Genomic DNA, 13,006 nt, shown 5'->3' with positions numbered 1-13,006 from the left:
CTAGGAATAAAAGAGAATTTCCTCAGTCTGACAAAGTACACTCATGAGAAGAGTACAGATAAATGATACTTAATATAGAAAGACTGAATGTTTTCCCCCTAAGTTCATGAAAAAGTCAAAGGTAACTACTCTCACCACTTCTATTTAACACCATACTGGAAGTTGTAGTTAGTGAAATAAGGAAAAATAAATGAATGAAAGGTGTAAGAATTGGAAAAGAAAAAAAATAAATAAAGCTACTATTTGCAGACAACAAAGAAAATCCTGTAAGAGTCTACGAAAACTCTAGTAGAGTGTCATAGATCCAGGCCAATAAGTAAATTCAATTTCATCTTCATATATTTACAATAAACAACTGGAAATTAAATTATTATAGAAAATATTTTCTGAAGTATATTTAGAATAGCTCCAAAAAGCATAAAATTATGGTGTCTAAATATAACAAAAGATGATCAACACCTATATGCTAAAAATTACAAGATCTGATGAAGGAAATGAAGTAAGACCTAAATAAATGGAGATATATACCATATTCATGTAATGGAAGACCAAATACTGTTGGAGTGCTCACACTGCCTGATTTCAGGACTTTCTATAATGCAGTACTATCAAAAAAGTGTGGTATTAATTATATCAAAGGAATAAAATAGAGTCCAGAATTTTGCCTACACAAATATGGCCAATTAATTTTTCGCTAAAGGTGCAAAAAGAATTCACATGAGAAAGATTTGTCTTTTCAACAGATGGTGCTAGAAAAATCGGATGTCAGTATATTAAAAAATAGTAATTCCTGACCCTTATCTTCCACTACACACAAAAATTAACTTAAAATGGATTATAGAATTCAATGTAAAACTGTAAACAGTAAAATACCTAGAAGAAAACAGCAAAAAGTATTTGTGAGGTGGGTTAGGCAGTGATCTGCCACATACAAAACCAAAAGTCAAACCATTAAAAAAGAAATTGGTAAACAGAAATTTATCTAAAATATAAACTTGTGTTCTTCAAAATACACTGTTAAGAAAATGAAAATACAACTTGATAAAATATTTTTGACAGACAACTTAGGTAAAGAACCTGTATCTAGAATATGTAAAGAATTCTCAAAACTCGGTAACAATACAAAAGCAATTTTAAAAAGTAGGCAAATATTTGAACAAAGAAGATATACAAATAAATGGCAAATAAGCACATGAAAATATGCTCCACATCACTACTCATTAGGAAAGTACAAATTAAAACAATGTGATAACACTATACCCCCATTTGATTGAATAAAACACAAAAATTAAAAAACCCACAAAACTGACAATATCCACACTGACAAGAATGAGAAACAATAGAAGCTCTCATGCATTGCTGGAAGGAATGCAAAACGATACAGCCACTTTGCAAACTGGTTTTGCAGTTTCTTTTGAGTTAAACATACATTTACCACATGATCCAACAATCTTTTTCATTTTTTACCCAAGAAAAATAAAAATTCATGTTCCCACAAAAATGTATACACAAATATTTATAGTGGCTTTATTCATAATCACCAAAAATAAAGAAAATACCCCAAATGTTGTTCCCCTGGTAAATTCACAAATAAACTGTGTTAAATCCATATAGTGGAATAACACTCAAAAAGAAAAAGGTACAAACTACTAACATACACAACAAGAATGACTATAAGCAGAAGTAAATTTGGGAGCTCTTAGAACTGTTCTAAATCTTAATTTGGTACTACATACATTTGTCATAGCTCATAAAATAATGTACTAAAAAGAAGGAATGTCAGTTGTTAGTGTATGTATGACTCCATCTAACTGACCAAACATGCATACACACACACACACACACACACACACACACACACAGAGGAATGAACTAAAAGGCCTCTGAGATTATTTCAAGCCTAGCAAATCCATATTAATGAACATGTTCCAGAAGATAGACCCTACACTAACAGAACAAATCTAATACAGGATGTATCTAAAGTGCTAAGAACTGAACCAGTCTGATGATGATGATGATGAAGCTAAATTTTATAGCCTTTAGATTCCCCCCAAAAGTATGTTCATAAGAATATTCTTATTCTTCTATTTTTATTCTTCTAAAATGCCCAAGTCATATAAATACAGAGAACAAACTGATGGTTGCAAGAGGGGAGGGGGGATGGGCAAAATGGGTGAAGGAGAGTGGGAGATACAGGCTTCCAGGTACGAATGAATAAGTCACCGGAATAAAGGGCACAGCGGAGGGAATATAGTCAATGCTACTGTAATAGTGTTGTACAGTAACAGATGGTGGCTACACTTGCGGTGAGCAGAGCATAAGGTATAGAGATGTGGAACTACTATGCTGTACACATGAAACTAATGTAACATTGTGTGTCAACTATACTTAAATTTTAAAAATTACAAATGAAATTAAATCCCAGGTCATCCCACATCATCCAGATTGTCATTTCCATATGGCTTTGTTTTTCCCCTAATTTGACCCACTTCTTCCTTGCTCATACTCATCTTCCTTGTTCTTCTCTGTTCTCGGACACTCCCAATCTGTCATCAGCAAAATCCCCACGTATCCTCAACTTCCTACGGTAATGTTCCCTGCACCTTCTTGCTGCATCTGAAATCTGGAATTCCTTGAGGTCACTGCTTCCCCTACAGCCTTCTCACCCTCTTGCTGTTTTCTCCAAACCCTTGTGCCACCCGATCAGGAAGTACAGTAGTTGTAGTCCCTGCTTTTACTGTTGCCTCCAAATCATTGTTCTTTCCATCTTAGGAAAAAGCTTTCAGCAATCTAAGTCATGCCTGGGATTATAGCACCCAGTATTTCTCCTTGTTGCAATCATCTGCAGAGATCCTTCAGACTGCCCCTCATTTCTTAACGAGTTTAGCTCCTGTCTCACTGTCTCTCTCTCCATCACCGGTCTTTTCACAGTTCTTGTGATATTCATATCCCTGTAGAAATCTTTCTGTTACCACGGCTTTGCAGTTCCTTGACCACCTCACCTCCAGTGATCTTGTTCTCTCTGCCACTCACTTCCTGGTCATACTTCCCATAACACTTCCCCCTCTCACCATCGGTTGATGACCTGGTTTCCTATTTCACTAAGATTAGAAACAGTAAGAAAAGAATTTCCTTATTCTTCATCCACTGGTCTACCCACCTAACTCTATCTTTGCCTGTGTACTCTCCCTTCCCTGCTGTTCTCCCAGATAATCCACTATTCTAAGCCCACCCCTCCAGCTGAAACTAGTTCAACTAGTTTTTAGCACAGTGCATGGGAACTAGTTTTTAGCATGTGCTGAAGGACATCATTCTTGTAACTGGCTACTATCACTGTTGGAATTAATCAACATTTCATGAACCATCTGAAAATAATCAATTTTCAATTTCCTCTGCATGGATTACACACTTCATGCATTTCTTCTCTTCATCCAGACCATCTCCTTCCCCATAGTCTCCACTCCTCCCTGGCCTGCCAACTGAAGCAACTTTAGTGTTTTGGTGAGCCAGGTTAAATTGCACCTGTAGATATTTAACTTTCTGGCTGCAGGCTGCCTGTCGGCATCCATCCCTAAAGGCCATAACAAAGCAGTAGAATATAAACAGATTCTGTGCTGGGATCATTATTTAACTCCATTTATGAAGCAGGCACTCTGACATTAGAGATTCTGTGCCCTACCCACCTCCGTAGATCCCAGAGACTTCCACACTCACTCTGCTTTAGCCAACAGTGCCCTGACTTGACACACTGCTATTGTTCATCCTTGGCTGGACTCCTGCCAGATCAGCGCTAACTCTGTTCCAGCTAAGTAGAGTATGTCCACTTTTCAAAACAAATTAAGAAGCATTATGTCATATGATGAGAGATAAAAATTGGAAAAACAAAAAGTATTTAACAAGTGATCTCTTCCCCTTCCAAGAACCTGCCTACCTAGTGCCTTCTATTTCTCTCGGTTTTATATGCACTCGTGCGGCCTTGGCAGAAAGGAAAGGCCATGCCCAAGAGCACTTTGCAGCATACTTCCCAACTATGATTCAGGTCCCACAGACCCTAGATATTAAACTCCCAACTCGGCATAGGGCAATGTTCTGTACCAACTACCTGTCCTCTCGCCAAGAGTATAGGCCTACTGTTTCAGATACACAAAGGATGAGCTCTGTCCTGTAACAGATTGTTCCAGCAAACAGAATCAGAATGGCCCCTTTATTATCAATCAGACCACACACACTGGCAGGAAAGTCTGGACCCCAGTGCTGGGCTACAACTGGCTCATTTAGCAGCCTGCTTTCGGAGTCCTTTCCCAGGTGAAACATCTCACCTCGGTTCAAAGCTGCACTCGTCATAATCAGTCTTTCATTTCCCCTCATAAATAGTATTTCCAGACTTACCTCCATTTTTTTTTTACCTCTTTTTTACTACTGCCATTCCCTTTCTTTCCTCATATACAAATGAGAAATCCAGGAAAAGTTACTGAGCTTGCCAACTATTTTAAATATGAGATTTCTATTCTTATGTTATAAATCAGGACTCTGAGAATCAAGTAACATGAATAGCAAAGGGTCACAAAAGAGAGGACCAGTGCTCAAATATAAACTTGGAATTCTTGCCTTAAAGTCCTCCTACTTCATTAGACTATGCTATTGTCGATATAGGTGATAAAGGAAAGACTCGGGGTATATTATAGTTTATGAGGTCAAGGGCACTAAGAGATAGTATAGAACTGTGCTTGGCACATAGTAGATGCTCATGCTAAAAAAAACTGAATTACTCAATAGATACATTATTCATTGATTTCCAGATTTAATTGGCTTCATCAAATGTATTGCCACAATCCCTAAATTTTTGCTTCCCATTCCTGGCAAGCATGGTCTACTATCACATGGTAACTGCTCACATGGTCTAGCTCCTCTTAACCAGGGTCTGGTTTTCATGGGTTTCAGCACACAAATGTCAGCCAGACCCTGTAGGAAAAATGAGGTGGTAAGCAAGGGACAGGCAACTCTAAAGACATACGAGACAACTGAGTGTGGCTTTTATATTTACAAGAGTTGGAAATATCTCTGTTTAGAAAACTTCTATAAATATATCAAAAAGCTCTCTATAAAGATAGTTAAAATCTTATATTCCCACAAAGAAATGAGATTAATACAATATCCTCCCAACTTTAAGGATTTGGAGAGAAAGAAAACTCTACTTCTAGCAGTTTCCACAATAGCCAAACTGTGGAAGTAGCCAAGATGTCCCTCGACAGATGAATGGATAAAGATGTGGTATATATATATATATATACAATGGACAGTTACTCAGCCATCAGGAAGGACGAATACTTAACCATTTACACTGACATGAATGGAACTGGAAGGTGTTATGCTAAGTGAAATAAGTCAATCAGAGAAAGACAATTATCATATGGTTTCACTCATATGTGGAATATAAGAAACAGGGCAGAGGATCAAAAGGGATGGGAAAGAAAACTGAATGGGAAGAAATCAGGGGAAGACAAGCCATGAGAGACTCTTAACTCTGGGGAATAAACTGAGGGTTACAGAAAGGGAGGTGTGTGGGGGGATGGCCAGTAAGGAGTGCACATGATGTGATGAGCACTGGGTGTTGTACGCAACTGATGAATTACTGAACACTACATCTGAAACTAATGATGTACTGTATGTTGGCTAATTGAATTTAAATTTTAAAAAAAGAAAACTCTGCTTTTAAATTTAGTTTATTAATTGAAAAGTACCAGATGTTTTGTTTTTCCTATAGAAAACCACACAATATATTGTCTTCGTTAGGTAACTTGTTTGAACATGAGTCAGCTGTTAGGTCTTTCTTCAGATCTCAAAGAGGTTAAAAAAAAAAAGAGCATTTCTATCACTGCTGATTCATAGTTACCAAAATAAATAACATGGCTGCAGATCATGTGTATTATATTCATCCTGGCTCTTAAGGTTTGGTTCTAACAGTTCAAGTGTAGTGGTCTCTGAGGTGTTAGGGTGTAGGTTTAATTCCATGCAGCAAGGGCGCTCCTCACACTGGACCAGGAGCTGCCTCTGGAAGGCAGAATCCATGCCTCTCTGTTGTTTCCTTGCAACAGCCAGAGCCATTAGAACATACCCCCACCATCAAATTCAAACTCACTGAGTCAAGAGCCCTACAGAAGGGCATTGATTTTACAGTGGGGCCCCAAATGCACAAGGCTTCTTGCCCTAAATCCAGTGATATCTGTGAGAGATGAAGAGATCACTTATTGCCTGTATATATCTACTTACTTTCCCAATGTGGCATTTAAATAAAAACTGATGTTTATCTGGCTCAAATTCAGAGCCAGGTTAGAGTGTCAAGAGGGAGTCTTAATTTCTCAGAATATGTTTGGCTCTAGTGTGTGATTTATCAATTAGTATATCATATTTGATGAATGTGTTTGCTCTAAGTAGGGAACAGGCCATTAAGCATTACACATCCTGAACCTTCAAGAGAGGGAAATAACTTTGATTTCTCTCCTCTTTCATAATTAAGATGAATCACAGCTGATGAATAAATTTTCAGTATTGCTTAATACCTCCCAGATATCAGTATCAAGAACTTGGCAATGCAGGTAAAAAGATTTCCATGAGCAAGAAGCAAATGAGAAAGACTTCCTCTCTGGAATGAATTCTTGGTAATTCCTGTGGGAAACTTTCTTTTGTCCAAACATCCTTCCTCTTCCTTTGCCTTGCCCTATCCTCAATGTTTTTAAATACACCAAATATGGCTTTCTACTAAGAGCTGATAAATGGACTTAGGGGAAAAGCCACAGTACAGCCCCTTTATTGTAGCCATGTAAATAAAAAGCAAGATATATTGCATAACCACAGGGGGACATCACATCTTCCTTCCTCCTGATACAACTTGCACAGTCATTTAAAGTGATTAAAGTCTTGGGGACCCAGACACAGTCATATCTATTTTGGTATCGCTGGCTTGGTCTATCCCTGCAGCTAGAAAGGAATCACCCTCTTTGTGTAAATGTTTGCTTTGTTGGAGATTCTTAAGCAGAAATTAATAGTATACATGCTTCAGGAGTACTAAATCATCCATGATAAACAATTCCCAGGCAATGTTTAGACAAGCCAAAAGTCACCCTAAGAATTGTGCACATGGATAGAACAACACTTTTGGCATCTACATACTAGGACCATCTATAAAACAAAAAGCAAAGTAGACATCTGTCAATTAACCAATTAATCTAATTAATGTGTTCTGTCAATGTAGGTGGGTAACAAATTAATGACTAGGCAAGTACGAAATCTCTACTCTGTTTTATGTGGTGTAGATACAGTTAATGAATCATGAATGTGTGATAATTTTTGCCAGCAGTTACAGAACACACTTGGAACTTCTCTGGAAATCTGCTTTGATCTCTTGTTTGAAGTCATGTGCCAGTATTCTGGACCTCTGTGACATCAACTATCACCACCTGTAGGCTATTAAAGAGCTGAAACCAATCAGGTAGAATTGACACCAAGAGAAGTTTCAGTACAACACAGTCATGTGTTTAGGGAAGCTTTGTCTAGGTGTTCAGGAAGCTCAATAAAGTTGCAAATATTTTTTGAAAATGTATACAAACACACATAGACATACATATATATATATATATATATATATATACACACACATATGTATATATATATACACACATACACACACACACGAACACACACACACATATTACAGAGAGAGAAAAAGGAAGAAACAAAAAGACTTCTAGTTTTCCATAGTCCAAATCAGGATTAAAGCATTATTTAGGGTATTCTCAGTAAAAACTAGATATTATATTTCTTTATAGGAATCAACAAAATGGAGCAAACTTACCTGAGGGTCCTTTGAGGTTGTGTCACTTTTCTCATTGTGCTGACCCGAAAACTTGGGAGGATACACAGTAACAAAGAAACCAATTCCATGGGGCAAAAATCTTATTATGAATAACATCTTATTATAACTGACTTTGAGCCAAAAGAAAAATGTGGCTTTGGGCTGGGGGGGGGGGTAGAGGGTGGGGAAGGGAAGGGGGGAAGAATTTATTCCATTTCTGTTGTCTGATTCACAAGTGTTGTTAAATATTTACCAGAAATCTGACAGCCGTTTAACATTTGTTAATCACAGATAACATCATTCCATTAACAACTCAATAAACTTCTTTTAGGTTGTGCAAGGTAAGTCTCACTACCTTAACACTGCTAACCCATCCTTGTAGGATAAATATTTGTTTTTGATTTCTCTATGCCAAGTTTTATGGGATCCTGTAATCTAAATCTCCTTTTGTAAATAAGGTATGCCCTCAAGAGAAGAGTGCAGAATCTAAAGCCTTGTCTGCATTCTCTCGACAGGTCCTTGAATAAAGGGTTTCATGTCTCCAGAACAATAGACTTCGGGCCCTTCTGACAAGTACCCCAGCAGGAATGTCTTCGAGAAATATTTCAATGACAGCTTCAGGCTCCTTTGCACACATTTTCCCACATCCTCCAGCCTGTGTTGTTGTACATCTATCAGGGCGCCCAATGGCTGAAGATTGTTATGTTCCATTTTTCTGATTATCCTTACTTCTTTTTAACAATCTTCATAGAAGTGCAGCCTAATTTCTTTCCCAGAGCCTGCATCATATAGATCCTGATTTTCATTATTAATCTTACCCTGAGTTAGCTGAGAAAGAACTCTGATGATAGGTCATCCTGTGATGGTCATTAACTGCTGCCTGCACAAACACATCACTGAATGGGACTTGGGGTACATCTTGCTTGTATATGCAGTAGAAAGCTGCCTACATGGAATGACTTCTCCAACCAGCCGCACACACAAGTAACCTTTCCCCACTCACTGGTATTAAATTTCTATATAGAGGGTAAGTCATTTCACTAAAAACTCTTATAGTAAAGTACATAGTAAGCATGGTAACTATCTATCTATCTATTTATTTATTTATTAATTATAAGTCTACTTCTATAAAATACTCCAGGAAATGAAAAAAATGACTCTATACAATACTGTAGGAAATGAAAAATATTCTCATTTATGTATAAATGAATGGCATCAGGTTCTTCCTGAAAATATATTTTGATAGAGGGAAGGGGAATGAAGAGAGAATAAATTACATTTATTAAGGAAATACCATGCCCCAAACTTGGTACTAGCTGCTTTACATAAATTGTCTCATTTTCATTCCTGCAGCCATGGTAAGCTACAGATAACATTACCTTCACTTTAGAGATGAATGAACTCAGTCTCAGAGGAATTAAGAAGTTTGTCCAAAGTCCCATGCCTGGTAAAAAGTATGTTTGGTATTCAAATAAGTCATTTTAGCTAAACAACATTGCTCTTGGCAGGGGAGGGGAGTGTGGTGTGCAATTTTAACAACACATATACGCACACAAAATCTCAAACTAGTGACGACCAGGGGTGATGAATTGAAGATCATGAAAAGCAGTCTACCTAAGATTTGAGTAAAGACACCCTGGAAATGACCATAATATTTGGACAATTTATCCTAAGTCAGACTATATCTAACAGAATTACTCTCTGCCTTTTTCCCCATTTTATCTAAAAGGAAGAGAGAGAGAGAGAGAGTGTGTGTGTGTGTGTGTGTGTGTGTGTGTGTAAGAGAGAGAGAGCAGGGAGGGGAGAAAAAGAGAAAGAAAAAAGGAAAAGAAAAGAAAAGAAAAGAAAAGAAAAGAAAAGAAAAGAAAAGAAAAGAAAAGAAAAGAAGAGAAGAAGGGAGAGAGAGAGAGAGAGAGAGAGAGGGAGGGAGGGAAGGAGGGAGGAAAAAAGGGGAAGGAAGAAAGAAAACTAGACTCTTGGTTCGTTTAAAAAGAATGAGTTAAACTCCCCTACAAGTCTTTACCCAGATAGTGTTAAAATAAATATTCCAGCAAAGATTCAGAATTAGAAAAGCCATAAGTGACACAATTGTCATTTCCAGCATTTAAATCAAAACTAATTACACAGAGCTCAGTGTTAGCCCAAGTCCCTTCCACCTAGTTTTCCTTTCTCCTTGCCAATAACCAGTTTTTAATCTATTTCACAAAGGAGTCCAGGGCACTGTGGACATGAAAATTAACTTTAAAATACTTCCTGAAGCATTACCAGAAATCATGTTTTCAATGTCTAAATGACTTGCATTGTTCTCAGTTTCCAAGCTGTGCCCAAGACCACAAAGATAAATGGGGCATTGGGACAACCATGTGAAGGACTATGTTGCAACATGAAATAAGTATACGGTTCAGCGTGAGTCATTTGAAAATAGAAAAAAGAATGGCTAGAAAAGGTAATGCTTCATGACAAGAATACTTCAAATCAGACCCAGGAACTTGTCTATATTCACATTCAGGTCAGGAAATACCACATGAGCGAAATGTTTGAGAACCAGCTGGCTATGGATCACCCTGATTCAACAGCTCAACGACTCCGATCTTAAACTCCATAGCACAATCCGTGGTTCTCTACTTTAGCTGCACAAAAGAATCACCTGAAGAGGTTTTGTTTTGTTTTGTTTTGTTTTGTTTTGTTTTGTTTTGTTTCGTTTCGTTTCGTTTCGTTTCGTTTCGTTTTTAAACAACACTGATGCCTGGGATCCAACACTAGGCATTTGGATTAATTGGTATAGGGTGGGGGCCGGGCTCTAATATTTTTTTAAATCTTCCTAGGTGACTCATTGTGAGCTAGGGTTGAGCCCTACTATTCTAATTGTACAAAATGAATTTAGAAAGTTTATCCCCCACCCCTTAGGGCTGTCATAACTGCCATCATGACTATCACCTGTAAGTAGTCAGGCAAGTGACTGACACTTGAGACTTAGTTTCCACATCTCTAAAATGGAGAGAAGAAGAGCTTTCAGGCATGTGCTTTAGCATGGGGCTCAGATCATATTTTCAAAATAAATGTCTATGAGCCTAGACACTTTATTTTTCTTCAATCATATGCCTCTACAATGAACAGAGAATATAACTTGCATGTGAACATATTGCTTAAATATAACAACATTATTTCTTTTGCCTATGTAACTTAAATATGGCTTTACAATACCCGAAGTATTGGCTTGAAAGCAGGAAAATACTATCACCTAGTATTTGTTCTATCTCTATATTCCCAAATATAGAAAAACAGTGTTTTTGATGTGATGTTTGTTAATTTTACCTATTTTGTTTAAAACTGACTGACTAGCCCTATACTTGTAGCTTCATATCAAAGTTGGTAGTCTTGGTAACAAAAAATTCCTACTTACTGGTTAGACTTTGAATACTCTGTACCCTGTATTACTAAGAAACTCATGTCATTTTGTTGTAAGGTTGAAGAAAGAATTTAATTTGCATCTTTTATCTCCATTGTGCTACCGCAGTTCCTGAAACAAAGTGGATGTTTACTATATATCTGTTAAATTTATTTCCAAAGACTTACTTCAGTATCCTGATGATTAAATGATGAAACACAGACTGACCCCAACCCTTGGTATCTGCTCACTGTCAAAGATTCTAAAATCAAGCAAGTGAAAGCACCAATATTTCCTGTGCTACTGTACAGCTTAAATTTCAGAGTATTTTTTGCTTTCATGAAAGTTTTATGAAAATCTGTATTTCTATATTTTGAGGGGTAGGTTTTATTTCCTTTCTATTCTGGATCTGTAATCAAATCTTTGACAAATTAGTGAGATTTTCCTCCGTGAATGTAGAAGAAACAGAAAGCCAATAAATACAGATATTTCACAGAGGCATTTTGTCATTTGTAAAGAATTTTAGAGTACAGGGCAATTCTTTCTTTGCAAGAGAGAGAGAGAGCAGAGAGGGGGAGAAGTAGAAGCAGACTCCCCACTGAGCAGAAAGTCTGATGTGGGGCTCGATCCCAGGACCCCAAGATCATGACCTGAGCCAAAGGCAGATGCTTAACCAACTGAGCCACCCAGGTGCCCCCAGGGTAACTCTTTCTTAGTGAATAAATACACTGCTGTATTTTATAGAAGAGCACTCCTTAAATCATAGTAATAAAGGATAAAAGTATGACCCTACGTGACAGACACTGTTAGTTGCTACCCAATATTTAGCTCCTACACTTTATTTCCTAGGGTCGAAATGTGCCCAGACTCAGGTGATAGATTATGATTAGACTGAGTCAATTTTGTTCCTTCATTTCCCAGCCTCCCTTGCAACTAGGAATAGTCAGATGATCTAATCTGGCCACAAAATGTAGAGGGAAGTCTGCCAGTAGACTTCTGACATTTTTGTGTACCTGTTAAAAGGGAACAGACACTGAGGCATCATCCTTTCCTTCAGCTTCCTGATTTAAGTAAGATATCCTTAGTTGACTGAAGCTTCAGAAGCCATCTTGTGACCATAAGGCAGCAATCCTAAGGACAAAAAGTAAGAACAATGGAGCTGAAAGATAAAAAGATCCTGGATCTTTGATGGAATCACCAAAGAGTTGAATCAATGCCAGCAAACACTACTGCAGACTTCTTATTATATGTGAAAAATTACATAGAAGAAAACCATAATTTCCATATATGAAATATTATGAAGCATAGTATCTTCTCCCTATAAAATTCATAAGATAGTAACATTTCATCTGTGAGTGAAAAATAGTTTTTCATAACAAATCAATCATTAGGAAAGACATTTCAAACCCCATTTCACTGTTGCCCTCATTTTCCTTCCAGACTCCTGGCATTACAAACAAACTCTATTACCTCAGACCATTACAAGCCTTACTGCCATATAAACAGCTTGTCTCTCCATCTCTCTTATATATATGTGTGTTTATATATATATATATATATATATATATATATATAGAGAGAGAGAGAGAGAGAGAGAGAGAGAGAGATCTCTATGTATAGATATAGACATAGACATAGACATAGATATACTCAACTTCTCTGAGTAATTCCCTTCTCTTTAAAACATAGTTTTGAATGTTTGGGAAAGTGATTAATAATGTGAACAATAAGGTTTTTGACTGCACAGGAGGTAACTCTTAACATAC

At 37.2% G+C, this 13,006-nt stretch overlaps 1 long non-coding RNA gene across 11 annotated transcripts in view; it reads left to right on the top strand.

Moving 5' to 3' along the window:
* The window catches only part of LOC123789206 (uncharacterized), a 122,794-nt gene extending 113,036 nt beyond the window's left edge, over positions 1-9,758 (top strand). For all 11 annotated transcript variants that reach the window (XR_015723951.1, XR_015723959.1, XR_015723960.1 and 8 more), the window contains one exon: positions 8,368-9,758. This is a non-coding gene — a long non-coding RNA (uncharacterized LOC123789206). The remainder of the gene's footprint in view (positions 1-8,367) is intronic.
* The last annotated feature ends 3,248 nt before the right edge of the window (positions 9,759-13,006 follow it).

The sequence above is a fragment of the Ursus americanus genome, chromosome 3 (genome assembly GCF_024610735.1).
Source record: "Ursus americanus isolate L20-20 chromosome 3, mUrsAme1.1.p, whole genome shotgun sequence".
NCBI lineage: Eukaryota > Metazoa > Chordata > Mammalia > Carnivora > Ursidae > Ursus > Ursus americanus.
This window is presented reverse-complemented; position numbering and strand designations above follow the sequence as displayed.